This window comes from Hyperoodon ampullatus (assembly GCF_949752795.1).
Source record: "Hyperoodon ampullatus genome assembly, chromosome: 11".
NCBI lineage: Eukaryota > Metazoa > Chordata > Mammalia > Artiodactyla > Ziphiidae > Hyperoodon > Hyperoodon ampullatus.
The window spans coordinates 903,459-920,603 of NC_136924.1; positions in this window are offsets into that span (position 1 = coordinate 903,459).

Genomic DNA, 17,145 nt, shown 5'->3' on the forward strand with positions numbered 1-17,145 from the left:
GAACAACATTACAAAAACAAACAAATGAACAAACCAAAGAACTCCCCTGCTTTGCAGATTGGCCTTTCAGCACTTAGCCTGGGAGGCTATTTACAACTCTGACAGACTTAACTTCATGTTTGCACCAAGGCTACAAATCAGTTATAGGTGAACACTTAGGGTTTCCTCAGGTCTTTTCTGAGCATGCATCCTGCCCTGGACATGCACATGTGTGTGATTTTCCAAATACCCCAGCTCTTTTTACTACCCTAATTTCCCAAAGAAACTCTCCAGCTTTTCCTCTCAGGCTTTCAACACTCTCTATTTGCCTCCACTGTATTCTTTTGCCTCAGGTGGCAGCAAGTTGTTCATTTCTTAGAATATTTTTGAGGAATGACAGTGAGTCTGCCACGAGTAAATTCTGAGTTAGGAGAAACAAAGACATGCACTTTGTGTCATTTCTTCAGGCAGCTTCCAGGCAGGTTAAAGCAGACAAATGTCATTCTTTTTAAAAAAAAATTTTTTTATTAGTTTCTGCTTTATAACAAAGTGAATCAGTCACACATATACATCTGTTCCCACATCCCTTCCCTCATGCATCTCCCTCCCTCCCACCCTCCCCATCCCACCCCTCCAGGCGGTCACAAAGCACCGAGCTGATCTCCCTGTGCTCTGCGGCTGCCTCCCACTATCTATCCACCCTACGTTTGGTAGTGTATATATGTCCATGCCTCTCCCTCGCTTTGTCACAGCTTACCCTTCCCCCTCCCCATATCCTCAAGTCCATTCTCAAGTAGGTCTGTGTCTTTATTCCCGTTTTACCCCTAGGTTCTTCATGACATTTTTTTTTTAATTCCATATATATGTGTTAGCATACGGTATTTGTCTTTCTCTTTCTGACTTACTTCACTCTGTATGACAGACTCTAGGTCTATCCACCTCATTACAAATAGCTCAGTTTCGTTTCTTTTTATGGCTGAGTAATATTCCATTACATATATGTGCCACATCTTCTTTAAGAATAGGTTCAGTTCTGCTCCCTCCAGAACCAGAGAACAGGGTGGTACATTTGCAGTGTGAGCTGCCATCTTCAAGATTGCCACTGAGCTGGAAAGGAGAGTATGGCAAGGGCAAGTAAAAATGTTGCAAAGCTTCCTTGTTGTTTGAAAGTTGCCTTGCTCTTGTTTCAGCATTTTCTTTGTCGCTGTAGACCTTTGGCAATTTTTTAAAGTTCTGGCAATGTTTATTCTAACAGTTTTTGCTTGATTTCTTGATGTTTCTTTGGAGAGATGGTACTATGGAGTTACCTACTCCACCGTATTTGTGGACACCACACTGTATACAGTTTTCTGGTAAGGTGGCTATTCAAATCTTTTGCCCATTTTTCAAGTGGATTATTTCTTTTCTTACTGTTGAGTTTTGAGAGTTCGTTGTTTTGGTCACAAGTCCTTTATCAGATATATATTTTGCAACTATTTTCTCCTAGTATTCGGCTTATCTTTTGATTCCCTTAACAATGTCTTTCATAGAGAAGAAATTTTTATCATTTTAATGAAGTCCAACTCATCAATATTTCTTTCATGGATCATGCTTTAAGGTCTTGTATTAAAAAATTCATCACCAAACCCAGATTGGTGGTTTTCTCTTATGTTGTCTTCTAGAAGTTTTAGAGCTTTCCACTTAATATTTTGAGTTAATTTTTTGAAAAGTGTAAAGGTCTTTGTCAAGCCTTACTTTTTCACATGTCAATGTCCAGTTGTTCCAGCATCATTTGTTGAAAAGAATATTCTTTCTTCATTGAATTACCTTTGCTTTGTCTTAACTTTGTCTAAAGTTAGTTGATTATATTTGTATGGAGCTATTTCTGGGGTCTCTACTTCATTCCATTGATCTGTGTGCTTATTCTGTCATCAATATCATACTCTCTTGATTACTGTAACTTTATGCCAAGTCATGAAATCAGGTAATGTGAGTTCTTCAACTTTAATCTTATTATTGTGTTAGATCTTCTAGGTATTTTGCCACTCTATCTCAATTTTGCATTCAGTTTTTATATAGTCTGCAAATAACTTTCTTGGAGTTTGATTTGGATTGTGTTGAATCTAGAATTCAAAATATGAAAATTTAATACATTAACAATATGAGTCTTCCAATCCATAAATATGAATTATCTCTGCATTTATTTAATTTTTAAATTTCTCTCCTCGGGATTTTGTAGTTTTCCATATATAGATCCTGTACATATTTTAATGTATTTATTTTGGGGGTGCTATTGTAAATAATGTGCTCTTAAAATCTCAAATTCCAAACAGCCATTGCTGGTGTATAGGAAAGCAGTTGAACTTGTATATTAACCTTTTGTCCTGTGACCATGCTATACTCACTTATTATTCCTAGGAGTTTTAGTTGATTTTCAAATTTTCTTCACAGACAATCATATTATCTGCTAACAAAAATAGGGCTTTTCCCCCCTCCCAATTGGTACAGCTTTTATTTATTTAGTTAGTTAGTTAGTTGGTTAACTAGTTATCTTATTGCACTTGCCCTCACTATGAAATTGCATTAGGAGTGCTGAGAGAGGATATATTTGCTTTTCTCACAATTTTAGGGGCCAGAATCTCACTATTAAGTATGACATTAGTTGTAGGTGTTTTTTTTTTTTTTTTGTGTGTGTGTGGTACACGGGCCTCTCACTGTTGTGGCCTCTCCCGTTGTGGAGCACAGGCTCTGGACGCGCAGGCTCAGTGGCCATGGCTCACGGGCCTAGCCGCTCCGCGGCATGTGGGATCCTCCTGGACTGGGGCACGAACCCGTGTCCCCTGCATCGGCAGGCGGACTCTCAACCACTGCGCCACCAGGGAAGCCCCTAGTTGTAGGTGTTTTGTAGATGTTCTTTATGAAGTTGAGAAAGCCACCCTCCTTTCCTAGTTTGCTGCAAACTTCTATGATGAATGGATGCTGGATTTTGTCAAATGATTCTCTCTAGCTACTAATAGGAGCACATGATTTTTCTTCTTTAGCCTGTTGATGTGGTAGATTGCAATGATTTTTAAAATTTGAACTAGCCATATATACTGGAATAAATCCAACTTGATTGTGATCTATAATTCTTTTTACATATAGTTCAATAAGATTTGATATTTTATTGAGGATTTTTGTATCTATGTTCATAAGAGGTTATTGGTTTATAATTTCCTTTTCTTGTTAAATCTTTATCTGGTTCTGATATTAGAAATGTTGATCTCATAGAATGAGTTAGAAATGGTTTGCTCTGATTTCCTGGAATATTGTGATAAACTGGTATAATTTATTTCTTAAAGAAGAATTCACTGGTAGATCTTTTTACTGTTTTCATTTCAATGAGATCTATAGTGATAGGCTCTCTTTCATTTTTGATATTAATAATTTGTATCCTCTCTTTGCTTAGTTAGCCTGGCTAAAGATTTATTTTATATTTCATTCTTTTTTTAATTTGTAGTTTGATTTGAGGTTTCTATTAATCTACCTTGATGCTCACTGATTTTTTTTTTATTTGCTCATGTCCAGTCTTCAGATTAGTCTATCAAAAGCATTCTTCATTTCTGTTACTATGTATTAGATTTATAGAATTTCCTTTTGATTCTTCCATTGAGTTTCCAAATATCTCTTTTTATTACCAATTCATTTTTGCATATCATCTTCTTTTTTCATTAGAGACGTTAACCTATTCATCATAATTGTTTTACAACTCTGTCTGATAATTCCAAAATCTGTGTCATACCTGAGTCTTGTTCACACGTTGCTTTAGCTCTTCATCATGTGTTTTCCCTTGTCTTTTTGTTTTGTTTTGTTTTGTTTTTGTTTTTTGCAGTACGTGGGCCTCTCACTGTTGTGGCCTCTCCCGTTGCGGTGCACAGGCTCCAGACGCGCAGGCTCAGCAGCCATGGCTCACGGGCCCAGTCGCTCCGTGGCATGTGGGATCTTCCCGGACCGGGGCACGAACCCGTGTCCCCTGCATCAGCAGGCGGGCTCTCAACCACTGAGCCACCAGGGAAGCCCTCCCTTGTCTTTTAGTATGCCTTATAATTTTTTGTTGAAAGCTTAACATGATTTTTTGGATAAAAGAACTTGGGTAAATGAGTCTTTAATGTGAGTTTACATGTTAATCTGGCTAGCATTGGGGTTGTGTTTATTATTTACTATAGCTGTGGGTGCCAGAGGCTTCAAATCCTCTTTTGTTGTTTGTTGTTCTTTCTTTATCTGCTGTTATCTTTTGACTTCATTAAGAACTACTCCTTTCATAAACTCTTGGTCTTTCAGTTCCTTCAGCTGTTATCCACCAAGACTACACTGAAACCCTGTTGGTATGATGGTAAGGTGTCAGGGAGAGTGAGTGTTCTATAATCTTCTGATATTTTTGGTGGGCCTGTATTCCTGGGCTGTGACCTTGACAAGTGTTTCTTAGCTTTTATTTATGTTTTCTCCTTTTAGGTAAGACTGAAAGGCTATAGGGGGGATCATGTCTGGGAATGACCTTCTTCCAGGTACATAAGACTCTGGTAAAGTCTTTTTCTCTGGAGAGTAGGCTTTTGGTATGGAGAATGCTCTGGTACATTTCACATTGGTTATTCTTCCTTTCCTCACCTCTCCTAAAACCACGAGGAATCTCTCTTGGCTCTTCCTTTTGAGAACCTCATGCAGTTTCTTAAGGGTAAAACCCTTGAAAGTGTGTTGGTATCCCCAAAAACCGTGTCCTCCAGGAGTTCTCACTCTCATGCTAGTCCATAATCAGCCTGCAGAAATTCATCAAAATTATCATATATGTGTTCCCACCACTTTATGTTTTCAGTTGCTTCTAATTTAGGCAAGCATTTCTAGCTGTAACTCTCTGTGTTTGCCTCTTTCTCCAGGTTTTTGGGGTGCCAGTTTGCCCTGTGACTTCAGTTTTTCTCATAAGTCCAAACAAAGATGCTGATTTTTAGTTTGTTCAGCTTCTCTCTCGTAGGGATGAGAATGATTGCTTCCAAGCTTTGTACATGTTTGAGCTAAAACTGGAAGTAACTACATGTGTTTCTGAGGTGGAAGAATAGAGCATACTTTTTTCAGTTTTCTTTGCTATGGAATGAGGTTTTAAACAGTCTAAATTAGGGAAAGTGTAAAAGAATCAGAAATAGTGGTCTACATGGCAAAGAAATTATGAAGTCTGGAGCAAGCCCTTTTGCATTATTTCAATAGAGATTTATAGCTACTGACTTTCTTTCAATAGGTCTGTGTCTACATTGAATTTATTTATATTTATATTATATGTAAATATATAAAAATTTATATATATATAAATATGTATATATTCTAACTGCATTACTGAAGAGATCTCTCAATAAATATCATAAACTCAGAATTAAGTCAACAATAATCCTTAAGTGTACTGTTTTTGTTAATTTCCTTGGTTTAAACACATAACTGGGACTTCCCTGGCAGTCCATTGGTTAAGACTTTGCCTTCCAATGCAGGGGGTGCCAGTTTGAACCCTCGTCGGGGAGCTAAGATCCCACATGCCACAGGGCCAAAAAACCAAAACAGAAAACAGAAGCAATATTGTAACAAATTCAATAAAGACTTTGAAAATGGTCCACATCAAAAAATCTTAAAAAAAAAAAAAAAACACATAACTTACATTTCTAAATTATCTACCCCGCAAAGATAAATAGCCTGTGATACGTTTCCTTATAGTCATTTTAATGTCATGACTTAGAGTGCCAAAACATGGAATAAGGATCTTATTACTGAAAGTGGTGCATCAGTAAAACATAAAGGGAAATGAACAAACTGGCTGGCTCGAAACTTGGCCTAGTTCTCCCTTGCCCCAAGCAGTCCCTGTTCCAATAACATCAGATACTATAAAAGGACCCATAAGAATAAAAAACTTGTACTTTCTTTATAGCCCATTGCATAACAATGGGACCCTTTATTTTCATAGATGCAAAAGCAGTTTGGGGATTTCCAGAGCAGTGTTATAAAGATGTTCAAAATCTGAATATGCAGCTAAAATACTATGTGGGTCTCTCCGGGACAGCAGTAGAGTGATGCTGTACCTCAATACGAGTCTTCTCTAGCAGTGTGTGTGTAGGGGTGTGTGTACAGGGGAGTGGTAGTGGGTGTGGATGTAGGGTCAAGCTCTTAAAGAGAGAAGCTTATATGTTAAAAACTGATATAAAAACAAGATATAAACAGATAATCAAGGAGTTACTTAACAAATTTACACTTAATTCAAGGATTTATGTTGGAGATACAAATTTATTTGTATGTTGAATCTGAAAACTTATGTGGATCAAATCTGAAATATGTGTTTATATAGATTTTTCAGTTTAGTTTTTAGGAAATAAAACTGTAATCCTCTCTAAAGGCATATCCTAAAGAGAAATTAAAATATATTAAACACTTAGACATATAGTGTAGGAATAAATTCTGTACATATTTTATGTATGTATTATGTCTGATATTAATTTCTAAGTCTAGGATTTGTTCATAGTTGTTTTTGAAAAATAATGTAAATGGATTTATTTAGCAGTTGCATAATTGAAATTTCCTTTCTTATCCTGCTGGCTCATATTGTACAGGTGAGCCTAAATATGCCTACTGTAAAGCATTTCTGATATTCAAAGAGTGGGAGGAAATATCGAGCATAAGTAAGCAAGTTTTACTAGCTTAGATGGGAAACTTTTTGAGCAATGGTGAAAAAGTCTGTATTTTGGGAGAGACTTATCAAGATATCTCTTGAAATTACTAGTTCATTTGATCTAGGAGCATCAGTTGAAATCAAAAGAAATATTATTAAATGGTAAAATGAGAAGAAATGAGTTAAGATTTTAGAGGATACCTAATTAAAAGGCAGAGGATTCTAAAAATATTCAAATTAATCTCAGCGTGAAGCCTGAGGTGGTAGTTTTTTAAAAGTACTGATAGTTAAGCCATACATAGAATAAAAATAGGAAGTAAAGATAACTTCAAAAATATTTATTTTTAACATTCTGAATATGTGAAAGGCTTCTATAATGTAGAAGAGAATTTTGATGTTTCAATATATGTTCTTGATAATTTTAAACAATGTAAGTTGCAGAAGAGTCTTCTTTTCCTGGCTTTGGTTATTAACCCTAGATCACCTTAACTTATTTTTGTTGGAGAAATATATTTTAAACACAGTTTCGCCTACATGCCATATGTTTTAGTCCACTTTTTGTTTTTCAAAGAGCATATTAAGTGTAGCCTCAATTGCTAAGTCTTCCCACCTCCATTTTTGTATCTTTGAGCCTGAGGGTAAAATACAGTGAGCTTTAATGTAGTATATTTAGCACAGAAATTCTAAAATATAGAGTTGCTCAATAAAACTAACAGCAGCTTAAGCAAATTAGAACAAAATATCAAAGGAATCTATTTTGTAAGATCCAAAGCTATTCCTCCATTTTAGACAAGAATACATTTTCTAATTTTCTTTTGTTAATGAAGGATCATGTATTCTTTTTTCATCCAATATATTTTTTTTACTGGTTTGAATGATAAATGGGGGTAGTATTGGGGGATGGTGATGTTGAGGGAAAATGAGATACTCTAAAGAGAAAAATGATGAATTCTATAAAACTTGGCCAAATAAAAATCTGTGATTCCACACAGACGGTCACTGTATACCTTATGCCTTTATTTTTCTACCATGCATAAATGAAACCCTCTGATTAATTCCACATTACTTTACATGTTATAACATCAAAGGACAAATCACAGAAAAACTGCCTATTGAAACAACAAGAATAAAATTTTTATCTCGATTATTTTTTAGAACCTTAAAAGTAGATGAAGACAGGGATGATAGTTATTGAAAGCAATGCCACTGATTGGCTCTAACCTTCTCACAACCTTCATACACAATGCAGGTTCTTTGAGAGAGAAATGAGAGGATTCTTTATAAGGTCTACAAAATGGACTTGTATAAAGAGTCCTTTCAAAGTGACTGAAGGGAAAAATTACAAATTGATGAAACCTAATCTTTTGAACTCTTTAAAATCTCTAGGTGTTTATTTACTGACAACAGAAAGTCTTGGCATTACATATGTTTATAGATTCTTGTATCTTCTGTAAAATGAAATAGTTCATTTATCTGGAGCTAAAATGATGAATTTGATTTAAGAAAATTTTATTTGAATTTTGATGATTTGTACTGATATATTTCCAACAATATTAATTTCTAAGTCTAGGATTTGTTCATAGTTGTTTTTTGAAAACTGATTTCAAAGCAGCCTTGTAATGACTTTGTATAATCACTCATCACTGGTTTTATTACTAAGGCTGTGATGATTGTTTTCTCTTTGAGTTTGGTCCTTTACTAACCATCTATTCTAAAGTATAGTTACCAGAACTTCAAAAAAATGTATCGAGCGTATATTTTTTCTACTATAGTGTCTAAATATTATTTGTTTTGGGGGTTTTTTTTAGCAGTTTTAATACTTTTAGCATTTTTATAGTTTTTGTGTTAGCAAACATTTATTGAGTTTCAGTTTTGCGCACTTTTTTTCTAGAGCTCAGTGTTTTGATAAAGATGCATATCACTTATTTCCTGCCTATAAGGATTTTGGAATTCTGTGGGGGAAACTGAATTAATCAAATAGCTATTTGATTAGCTAATTAATCATAATATTATGATTAGACAGTGAATATTATTAGCATTTGTGTGCAGATTAAATTTCTAAACACAGACAATAGCATGAGTAGTTTATTTATGTATTTACTATTCATATTTTATTTTGTCCGTTTTGTTTGCTTTATATCTTCTCTCTCTGTCTGCCTATCTGTCCCTTCTGAAGCATCTAAGAACAAATTGAAGAAAGACAAAATAATTCACATAAGTCAGCATTTAGCTTCTAAAAACATGAGCATTATCCTTACAACTATAATTCTCACACTCAGAGAATTTAACATTGATATAAAATTTTTATCTAATATACAGTCCATATGCAAATATCCCCAATTATCTGAATGCTGTCCTTTTTAGCTTTTTTTTGTTTTAAATCCAAGATCTAATCAGTGATCACACATTGCATTTCATTGTCACATCCTTTTAATCTCCTTCAGGCCAGCAGCCTTCTATTTGTCTGTATGGTATGGACATTTTTGTTGGGCTCAGGCTAGTTGTTTTGCTGAATGGTTCTCAATTTGGATTTGTCTGATTGTTTCCTCATGATTAGATTCAGGTTAAACATTTGGAAAGGAACTCTGTCTGAGGCGATATTGTTATCTTCTCAGTGTGTCACATTCAGAGCATAATGCACTGTTGAAATGCCATGCTGGTTGTGAAGTGCTTAGTGGAAGTAAATGCATGAGTGTCCAGAGGCTGGAGAATAGGTAGCTTTTAAATTAATTAAAATTGCTAAATAGTTGAAATTCACACAAACCAAAGTGATGGGGCAATGTGAACTTTATAATCTTCTGAGCTGTACTTTAGTTTTTCTAAACAGGCTCATTGAGATGGGCTGGACCCTGGCCACTACTGACATCTTAATTTGGATGTTTGATAATCACAGATACAGGAGTGAGTCATGATAGTGAAGATGAATGTTTACTATTTCTTCTGGGCCCCAACTTCTGGAAATTGTAGCTAATATTTACATATTTAATGGTTCAAGTTCACAACAAACCTGGAAATGAAAAATCTGGAAAGTGGGTTTGTGGGAATTGTTGCTGTGTGTATTTGCTGACCAGACATTACAAACAATTTTTGAAAATTAAAGCTGATACTCTAGTATCGCCCATATTATAAACAACTATATCAACACAACCCAAACCAAAACCAAAAGCTCTTTGAACTTGGTGCTCTGTCCGCTTTGTCCTGACATCTTTTGCAGTACAACTTCTCAGAATAGATGTCCAGAAATGCTGCCTTCATTTCATTGCCTCCCATTCTCACCTCACCTACCCAGTCTTTCATCTACAGCATTTCCCTAAAACTATTGTGCTCAAAGTATTTAGTGATCATCATCAAATGACAAATGGCCACAACCTTGTCTTCATTTGACCCAGCTTCTCAGCAACATTTGACGGTTGAATACTCCATGCTTCTTAAAATTGTCTTCCCTTGACTGTTATGATAACATGTTTTATAGTTTTCCTCTTTCCTCCTTTACAACTCCTTCTTATTCTCTGTTTTTGGCACCTTCCTTTTTGCTATGAAGTCTGCCTACTTTCCTCCACAACTACAGAGATCCTTCTGCTCCAAGCCACTATCATCTCAGCACTGGATTTTATGATAGCCTCTTATGCCAAACATATCCTTCCACTCCCTCAATTATATTCCTCAGAAGACAATCCATCAAACATAAGATAAATCCAACCTCCATCAAGAGCTCACTAGGTTTAGCATCTTGCCACCTGATCATTATGTGTATTAGTCAGGGTTCTCCAGATAAATAAAACCAATAACATGTATACATATGAAGAGGTTTATTATAGGAATTGGCTCACATGATTATGAAGGCTGACAAGTCTCACAATCTGCCATTTGCAAGCTGGAAAATCAGGAAAAGCTGGTGGTAGTAGTCCAATCCAATGGCCTGAGAAGCAAGGGCGCCGATAGCGTAAGTCCTAGAGTCCCAAGGCCCATGAATCGGGAGCTCCAATGTCCAAGTGCAGGAAAAGATGGATGTCACAGCTCAAGAAGAGAGAGAGAGAATTCTCTCTACCTTTGTCTTTTTGTTCTGTTGAGGTTCTCAACAGATTGGAGAATGCCCAGTCACATTAACAAGGGGAATCTTCTTTACTGTCTACTGAATCAAATGCTAATATCCTCCAGAAACACCCTCACAGACACAACCAGAAATAATGTTTTACCAGCTGCATGGGCATCCCTTAGTTCAGTCAAGTTGACATATAAAATTAACCATCACAACATGCTTCTAACACCGATGGCCTTTTTTTCCCTAAAAGACTCAAGCCTGGTTTTATATCAGAACCTTTGTATGAGCTATTTTTCCCTATTTTATTTCACTAAATGTTCTGCTCAGAGCTTCTCAAAGCCACCTCCTTGTCATCCAGGTCTTACCTTAACTATTTTTCTTGTCAGAAAGGCCTGCACTGACTACTTAGTCTAAAGTACGTTCCAGGCTCTGTTCCAAATACTATACATGTAATAGTTCATTTAATCCTCTCAATTGCCCTTTGAAATAGTTATTAACATACTTATTGCCATTTTGCAGGTAGGGAAATGCAAGGTCAGAGCAGTTAAAGCAATTTCCAAAGTGGTAAGGCTAGCCAGCAATTGAATTAGGGTTCTGTATGAGGCAGATTCTTGAACACTAACTCTTAATCATTGTTAAATATCCACCCATAATTGCTAGCATACCACCTTTTCTTATTTTCACTGTAGCATTTATACTATCTCCTTGTTTATTTATTGTTTACTGCATATTATTTATGTAATATAGTCTCCATGACGTATTTTTAGTCTTCTTCAATACCCTACCCTATCACCTAAAATAATTCCTGGAACAAAGAAATTGCTAAGAAAGTGATCGATAAATAGATCAGTGAATCTCATTGACAAGAGAAAACCCCAATCCAAAACATAAAGGAGATGACTGCTGTGAAATTGGATAGAGTTCCAGGTGTACTAACTGGAAAGCAAAGAGATGAATCTTGAAAAAACTCTGGGTCTTTGGTTAAAAAAAGGAATATAATTGGAGTGTTCAGCTGGGCTGGCTCCTTCTTCTCAGCCTCATTTTTAGCACAAGCATAGACCAGCCAAAGGCATCTGTCTCCCATTGGGGTGACTATGTGCTGGCAATCACTTGTGTTGGCAATTGAATTAAGTCAGTTTACTCTGAAATAGAAAAATGTCTTCCAATAAATGTACCTTTTACTTGTATAGAATTCTATATCTTAACATGTTTTTACATGCAATTGTATTTAATCCTCATAATTACTATAGGAGATAGATATTATTATCTTCACTTTACAAACATTAATTGGAGAGTTACACATATTAACCTACCTGCTAAACTTGGTATATGGCATATCTGGGACTTGAACTTGGATCTTCTGTTGTCAAGTCCTGTGTTAATTTTTTAATCATAATATAGTTACTCCTCTCACGATTAATTTCTTATTTACTATTTTCACCTAAGATCTCTTCATAATATCGTTAGTGAATGTATGTAGTCAGATTTTAATTTGTTTTTCTATTTCATTAACTTTGCTTTTGGTCCTAATGAATTTTGGCTAACTTTTTGGTCACAATGTCTTGTTAAATGAAATTGAACTTATAAAGGAATAAATATAGTTAACATATTACTGAAGCATCGTTTCAGAGAGTTGATTTGGAAGACTAATCCATTTCTTGAATAAAATACTGAGGCATAATATGGGGATATAAGAAAATAAAAATCAAATCTTTGTTTAAAAAAATAACATGAGGTAGTAGACTACTTGGCAATAAATGTCTTAAAATCTGTATATTTGTGGAATAAAACAGTGAATGTTGAAAGTAGAATACTTTGAAGAGCAGGCATATGATTATATCTTTTGATACAAAAGCTGTGATTAAGAAAATTCTATTCAAAGCTAAATAATTTGACAAAGACTTCTAAAGTAGAGTCATACATATTAGAATTTATGGTACAAAAGATTTGCTGATTTTCATTTCCAAGTTTAATAAAAGATCCCCTTTACTTGAACCATGGCAATTGTAGCAGCAAATGGAATCTACACATCTTTCTGCATGTTATCCCCAAGATGACTATGTCTACACTATGCACCACTTATTACCATGTTAGTGGCGACATGGTAATATAAGTGTAGGAGTAAAGTATGGACTTTTAGTTCAGTCACACCTGAGTTAATTTGAAAACCACTTCTGTCTTTCATGTTCACTGACTCTGAACAAGTTTCTTAACTTCCCTGGGCCTGTTTCCATTCATAAAATGGAGATCATACTACCATTTCAAATGATTCCTGTGAGGATGAATTAAATAATGAAAGTAGCATGCACTGTGCTTGGAATAATAAGTGTTCTATCAAAGAAAACCAAGTCAGTACTCCTTTTCCACCAACTTCAGTGCATCACCATAAACTAAGGTGGACTTGCTGGTCAGGAAAGCATTGAATTTAAAGGTTAAAACAGAGGTTTACATCTATCTATCTATCTATCTATCTAATCTGTCTGTCTTATTTATCTACATTTATATGTTGCTCTATATCTATGTCACTGTATTTATCACCTATTTATATAATTTCTTGTAATAATGGAAAAGTGTAATAATGGAAACTTCCTTCAAATGAAATTTTAATTGAAATGCTAGTATGTAAAACAGTGTAAATGCTCTGACTGACAATTGGTTTTCCCAGAAACGGCTCCATAGACCTGAATGGCACTGTGAGGTACAGTTTGAAAATCACTGGGTTAAATAAGCCTTTATGGGTTCTGCATCCATCCCAATACAACAAAGATTTGCAACCTGAGTTTTTCAGACTTCATCTGCTTGTAGACACAACTGACACTACATTATCAACAATGGCTCAAATTTTATTGGTTCAGTCATCCAACTTTTTAATGAAGGATTAAATGAATTTCTCCAAATGAATTCATTTCTCTCCAAATGAATGTCCAGGAATAAATCATATTTGATAGTGATATGGGTACTCTATTTTTAAAAAATAATATCATATATATACCACACACACACACACACACATAATAGTTAACAGTACTGTATTATATATTTAAAGTTTCTAAGAGAGTAGATTTCTAAAGTCCTTATCACAAGAAAAAAATTGGAGCTATGTGAGGAGATGGATGTTAACTAAACTTATTGTGGTAATCATTTTGCAATGTTTACATGTATCAAATCATTATGTTGTACACCTTAAACGGATACAATATTATTAGTGAATTATATCTCAATCAAAACTGGAAAAATAATAAAATAATAAATCAATACAGTTTTATTCCAAATCACACCCTAATATTTCCTAGCTGCCACTCAGCATTTATTTAAGAAGAAGAATTTATGGATTTTGTGAAGGGAGGAGAAGATAATGCCTAGAACAAAGATGTCATTGCTTTGGCAAAACTTAAGTTTTTAAGTTCCATGAAGGAAAAGTTAGACTTTGTTGAGAGAGAAAAGATTTTTCTTAGAAATCTCGAAACTAAGTTTTAGTATCAATAGCCAATCCTAAATACTTGTAGCACAGAGTTATTATAATGAGCCGTGGAATAGGAAGAACAAGGCTTCGGTCTAGTAGAAGTTCCTGCTGGGAAGGATGAGGAAGAGGGGAGAGAGAGCAAAGATGAAGATGTAAATGTAGAAACACTCAGATTATGTCCAGTGTCCCATTTCCCTGCTGTATCCTTGGGAGATTATAAACCTTCTAGAGAAATCTTGCATTAGTTGTGGATTCATGCCCCCTATGGCATGGAAGGGGTAGTGGACCAGTTTTTATAGGTGAGTCTGTTGGTGCCTATGGGCAAAATCACCTTGGGTTCTGAACTCCTCACTATGGTACAGTGAACACAGTCCAGAATTCTGTGCTTTCTTGGTGTTTTGGAAGTGTGGAGAAAGCCAGTCAATAAAAAATTTGGATTTGGACACAGGAGGCCATTGAGTGAGGGTAATTCCAACTGGAGAAAATGGCAAAGTCCATGGTTATGAAAACAAATGTTAGCATAAACAAAGAATATCAAGTGAGCCAAGAAAATGGAGCATAGACAGACACTGGAGTTCAGGGGCCAAATGGAATGAATTATCTTGCCTGGAGGCTATCATGGAATCCCTGTTCCTTCCCTGATTTCAGAATGCACAAAATCCTGAAGAGAAGGATAATAGCAAAGGGTAATAGGAGGTGGTTGGAAAGCTCCAGAAGGACTGAATGTTTTCCTCCCAGTTCCTGGACTTTGGACAGTAGACAGTGACTTGAATTTTACTGACAAATCTCTTGACCATATAGACTATCCTGGAACAGGATGGGGTAAAATGATTACCAAAGGCAGCCTGAAGGTAAAAAGCAAAGTTGTACAAAGTTATATATTTTTAAAAAATCATCTGAGACCGAGTGTATGAATGTTTGTTACAATGTACTCATGAACTCACCTTCTTCTCCTACTGCTTTGCTAACACCGGGATCTCCTAGTGGGCATCCCCATTGCTGAAACAGAGATTGCAAGAGTCACCGATGTGGAGCCAACAAACATCACCATCCTCACTAAGTAAAAGTCAACACCAGCATAAAGCTGTTGGGGGCCTCTTTGGCACTGTGGGGAGAGGGGAGACTCCGATCTCTCTTTAGGTGAGATTGGGATTTAAAAAGTCTTATGGTAAGGTTGCTTGTACAGACTTTACAGAAGAAACTGAAACTGTTCCTTTAAATTTTCTTAATCACAGCCCTGTTCGTCTCTCCAGGACCCAGGCACAAATCCATGCATCCACAAGATGGATTTAGATGACTGCAACCACATTCAAACTCATTATTTCTCTCTAATAACAAAACTTTCTTTATGGATAAAATTCATCATGCCTGCCTCTGTTTCCCAGCATGAGTTTTCCCAGGCTGGGGGTTGGGGGGTATTGCAGAAGTCCTTTAGATTTCTGGACGTATCTTGCAAGTTTGCTAGACATGGAACCTAGTTAGATTTTTTTTTAACTTTTTTTTTATATTGGAGTTTAGTTGATTAACAATGTTGTGTTAGTTTCAGGTGTACAGCAAAGTGATTCCGTTATACATATACATGTATCTATTCTTTTCCCATTTAGATTGTTACATAATATTGAGCAGAGTTCCCTGTGCTATACAGTATATCCATTTTAAATATAGCAGTGTGAACCTAGTTGGATTTAAGTATGACCCCGGCTGTCTCTTCATTCCTCTCTGGTATTTGGAGTTAAGTAACTGCATCATTATTCAATCTCTATAGGAAAAAGTTATAATGGTGTATGGAGAAGAGCCCTGGACATTGAATTAGAGAACCCACATTTCCTTCATATCCTCCTATTCAGGAGCAGTATGGCATTTGACAAGTCAGCCATCTCCCTGAGCCTCAGACTTTTCACATAAAATGCATAATTATAATGTCCTGTATTCCTTATAGATTTGATAAAAATAACATATTCACAAAGTATATAAACACTCCTTGCAAAGTGATATATACATATGAATATTTTTGTTGCTGATTTTAGCTCACAGCACCCTTCATATGCAGTCAGAAGTCACGGTCGTGTGCCAATGCAAACGGATCCCTCCCAAAGGATTGAAGGAATCTACCACATTTAACTAGGTCAGAAAAATGTGTTTACCTTTAATGTAGTTCATATATAATTCACTTTTATAAGATAAGTAATTTTTTCTTCTACTTTTTAAATTTTGGTTGTTCCACTTAAACCTCTGTACATATTCCACAACAAGTAGGAACAAAAGAAAATATCTTTGTTGTGGCTTAAAACAGATAATTATTCTACATGTGCTTTCCCTGCAATTTGAACATTCATGAGCAATAAGACTACTGAAATCCAGCTAAGCATTATGATAACTTTTTAGAAGTAATATTACTAGGCAGTATTATAGTGAGTCTTAGTTCTGCTTGGAATACTATATTTGCATGGGGTTTTTCTATTGAAATGGAATGTGTGCACATTATACTTTTTCCCACATTAAAGAACAGAACATTCTGCTTCATTTTCATCTGCTTCACATGCCGTCTATGCACAGAGATCCTACTGACTTAAAAAAATAACAATACATAGGGTGCTGCATTATGAACTTTACCAAGATACGCCTAAACTTTAAAGACACTACTCAATTTTTTTTCTCTGCTTCTGTATCTGTTGTGTAATGTTTATTAGTAAAGAAAGGGTTTTAGGATAAATCATAAAATTCTCAACCCATCCCTCAAAAGCGCCATCTCCCATATTACATCTGTAAACTGGTCAGTTTAATCAACTTCCCTGTGAGTAATAAAATTGCTGCATCAAATCAGTCTATTCTGACCATATTTTGACAACATAGCTGTACATGCAGAAGGCTCACTGCTTACATTCAAAATGTCAAAATTGTCAATATTGGAGGTGTGGTAGATTACAACCCCCCCCACCACAAAAGTCATTACTTACTATGTATGCCCTTTGTACTGACTTTGTAGCTCCTCTAACCAAGAGATGG